Source organism: Lottia gigantea, assembly GCF_000327385.1.
Source record: "Lottia gigantea unplaced genomic scaffold LOTGIsca_128, whole genome shotgun sequence".
In the NCBI taxonomy this organism is placed as follows: Eukaryota; Metazoa; Mollusca; class Gastropoda; family Lottiidae; genus Lottia; species Lottia gigantea.
In genome coordinates, this window is record NW_008707390.1 from 753,275 (window position 1) to 757,872 (window position 4,598).

Sequence of the window (4,598 nt, forward strand, 5' to 3'; positions counted from 1 at the left end):
ATTCACTGGATTCAACTCGCGAAAGTATTCCAGTAAATTCTAGCTTTTCTAACTCTTCCTCCACCTTAGGTTTTATAGGCTACTTGTCTTGGTTTGCAAAATTTTGGTACTGCATTTTCCTTTAATTGCAATTTTGCCTTTGTATTTTACTGTATTTGTTCAACAGGGACTGTGTTTGGTATTCTTTGATGTCTCTAAAAGAACACGAGCTCTTAAGATTGACATCTAAATGTTTCACCTTCACCTGTAATGACGTACAATGATAGATTTTTAGCCTTACTATCATTTACTTCTACTGTGACATCCATTTTAACAAAAGGTTTTATTTTCTGTCCTGTATAAGTTTTTAAGGTAACTGATGTTTCATCTAATTGAGCGTCTGGAAAATATTGTCTATATTCTCTTTCTGAACATATGGTAACAGCTGCACCAGTATCAAGCTCCATTTTGATATTAACTCCATTTACTTTAGGCTCTATCCATAAGACATCAGGATTTTCTCTGTCAACTTTATTGATATAAGCTAAATCAATTTCTATGTCTGTATCTTCTGATTCATAACTATTGTCCAATGAATGAATACATTTATTCTTACTATTGTGTTTCTTATGCTTTACTTGTTCCGAATTCCTGCATGCTTTTGCAAATGTGACCTTTTTTACCTCATTTTAGACAAGTTTTATCTTTAAGTCTGCATTCATCATCTCTGTGACCAGGCCTTATACGCCTTTCATATTTTAGGATTTTCGATTTTTCACCTGCCTGATTTTTATACGCCCACATGAATATGTGGTCGTATATTGTAGTCGCCCCTGTCCGTCAGTCCGTCGGTCCGTCCGTCCGTCGGTCCGTCCGTCAACATTTCTTGTGAGCACTATAGAGACTACAGTTTTTATCTGATTTTGATAAAACTTGGTGTGATGCTTTAGATTGATAAGGTCAAGTTCGAATTTGACATATTTTCGATGAACGGTTTTGAGATATTGCCCTTGACTTAGAACACCTTGAAATTTGTTAAAAATTGTTCGTGAGCAGGATTGAAGCTACAGTTTTCATCCGATTCTAATGAAACTTGGTGTGATCTTTGGAATTCATAAGATCTCGGACAAGTTCTAACTTGACGCATTTACGATGAATGGTTTTTGAGTTATTGCCCTTGACTTTGTAAAAACACGTCAAAATTTGTTAAAAATAGTTCATGAGCAGGACTGAAGCTACAGTTTTCAACCGATTTTGATGAAACTTGGTGTGATCATTGGAATTGATAAGATCTCGGACAAGTTCTTATTTGACGCATTTTCGATGAACGGTTTTTGAGTTATTGCCCTTGACTTTGTTAAAACGTGTTGAAATTTGTTAAAAATAGTTCGTGAACAGGATTGAAACTACAGTTTTCAACCGATTCTGATGAAACTTGGTGTAATCATTGGAATTGATAAGATCTCGGACAAGTTCTAACTTAACGCATTTCTGATGAACGGTTTTTGAGTTATTGCCCTTGACTTTGTTAAAACGTGTTGAAATTTGTTAAAAATAGTTCGTGAGCAGGATTGAAGCTACAGTTTTCAACCGATTCTGATGAAACTTGGTGTGATCATTGGAATTGATAAGATCTCGGACAAGTTCTAATTTGACGCATTTTCAATGAACGGTTTTTGAGTAATTGCCCTTGACTTTGTAAATACGCGTCAAAATTTGTTAAAAATAGCTCGTGAGCAGGACTGACGCTACAGTTTTCAACCGATTCTGATGAAACTTGTTGTGATCATTGGAATTGATAAGATCTCGGACAGGTTCTAACTTGACGCATTTTCGATGAAATATTTTTGATTTCGGGGAAGGGAGGGTTTGATTCTCCCAAATGTACAGGCCTAGGGTGGAGCAGACACTTTATTTAGAAATTAGGATTAAGGGTCTTGATATTGGGTTTTCTTCTGTTCTTATTCTGATCTGAAATTAGTATCTGTTATGTACTGATTGTTTTTAGTTTACTATGAACAATATTATCATTTAAGTTCTTATTTTTTGAATATGCAACTATCATTTTCTGCTTATAGACATGGGGGAATTTCTCTTGAAGGCTCTTATAGTGGGCATGAACTATCTTGCTTGCTCGATTGTTGGTTGTATTAAACGGGACAACAAAGGGTGCTATGCCTACATTATGATGAACATTTAGTCCTATAGGTCTTGCTGTATTCAATGTCTCAATCCAATGGGCCTCCCTAGATTGACGGAATTTGGTAGTTTCATCTTCGGGCAAGTCAATTTCTATACGCTCAATTGGGATTAGGGTGAGATCGTCTATTGAATGGTCGTCGAGGTTGAAATGATTAGAAACAGGCTTGTCTTTCTTTAATTGATGTCTGACCTATGAGCATTAAAGCGAGTTCGTAAATTATTCTTAGTTTCTCCTACATATTGTTTGGGGCATTTCTTGCATGAAATTAAATATATTACATTCGAATGTTCACATGTTAGATGTTCCTGGATCGGGTACCTTTTATTCGTAGAGTTTTTTTTACAAAATTATGAGTTTCTGATATAAAGGGACATGTTTTGCATCTACTGGACAAACATGGAGCACTTCTTAAACCTGGAGGTACTTCGTCATAAAGTCTGTTTTAGCTGCTATCTGTGCTAAGGTGGAATGTTTTATGTTTCGTAAAAATCGTTTAGAGTACCCACGTTCTTTCAGTTTTGAGAAAACAATCGTACAGGCTTGGTTGAAATCAGAAGATCTTGTACAAATTCGATGAAATCGTAAAACTTGTGACTTAATTATACCAGAAAAGGTATGTTTTGGGTGAAAGGAGCTCTTGTGCAAGAGTTGATGAGTATCAGTTTCTTTGAAATACACTTTAATATCCAGTTTATTTGTTTCTGCTATGGAATCTCCCTTAAAGACTGTGGTATCGAGAAAGTCTATGCTTTTGTCACTCACGTTTGCGGTTAGTTTGATAGAAGGATGGTGGTTGTTGAGAATTTCAAAGAATTCCCAAAACTGTTCGATAGAATAAGTCCAAACCATAAAAATGTCATCCAAAAAGCGTCCGTAAAAAAGTGCCTTGCGTACGAAGGGGCGAATCGTTGGTGTGATCATTGGAATTGATAAGATCTCGGACAAATTCTAACAAGAGATATTTATGATGAACATTTTTTGAGTTATTGCCCTTGACTTTGTAAACACGCGTCAAAAGTTGTTTTTGCCCTTGATTAGAGCTGTGTGATTTAATTGTTTGTTGTATTTGGGTTATTGATATTGATTTTTAAAAATTTTGTGGAATTATTCAGCATAAATAATTTCTTCAATATGAGAAAATTCGTACTTTAGTCACTAAAGACTGTTTTATTATTTCTGACAGCTTCCAGTGGGCGTATGTTACCTTGCAACGCAAGCTATCTTTATAAAATTTATTAAGTATGTTAACACTTTTCTTCCTTAGACCCTCGCATTTCCAAAGTGTCTTTGACAGCTGTGGCAACTGATATTTCTAAGACTCTGGTATGATTTATGTTGTCTTCCGTCAAGAGACTTTTCTGAATGGCTTCACTCCAATAGATATTAGAAGCGCGCCTAGGGAACACAATATGTTCGTATGTTGCAGGTGCGACATGTAAAGTAAAGTTTACACTAGCGTTTTCTTTACGTTTACCGATGACCAAGCCAGTGTAAATGGGTTGTCTCGAGGGCCTTGTCTGAATGCGTCAGTTGTGTCGCTCATATGTCTCTCTCTCTCCCTCTATTCGGTCTTGAGCCAAGGAGAGAACATAACGATCCGAACCGCAAAACGAAACTCAAAATCCAAACAATATATTGGCAAAACGTGGGAAGTATGGCGCTATACCTGGTTCAAAATAGGATTCAAATCAGATTATAAAAATTCTTAAAGTCACGTGGTCATTTCTTAGGTAGAAATGACTAATCTTATAAAATCGAAGTTGCGAATATCTTATTTACTTTTTTCAATGTTAGTCTTTCTAGAACATAATTTAGACCGTAGACTTTGTAGAACGCAGAACTCGGATTGTAATCTTTGGAATCCAGTGGTGAACACTGGATCGTATCAGCTGGATCGTAATCTTTGGAACTCCTCCATCGGATCGTGTAAGCTTGATCGTAATCTTCGGATCGTCTTTTCGTTCCTTGAATATTACGGAAATTAAATTAGATCACGTGACATGTTCTGCATATCATTATCATTCGTGATTCTAATGAAAAATAAACTACCCCATGGAAAGATAACTCTGTACAGTATTTTCTTCTACAGACTACAATTCCTTATATATTTGTTTATTTTTATTGTGTATCAATATGATTATGAAGATGATATAAATATCGAATTTGGTGATGATCCTATAACTATTTCTTAGATATAAAAAATATAGTAGAACTCTACAGGCTAAAATAACTTATGGAATGATTGATTTTATTTATTAATATTATTGTTGGTGATAATCCAATATCTTTGGTCCGAATTTATTGTGTCGACTAAGCGCATTCATTTTGTAAGCAATATAATCCAACTGATACTCACTGTACAGATCTTTGTGGAATGTCTTTATTTCATTGTGTGTTTCAATATCATAATGAAGAT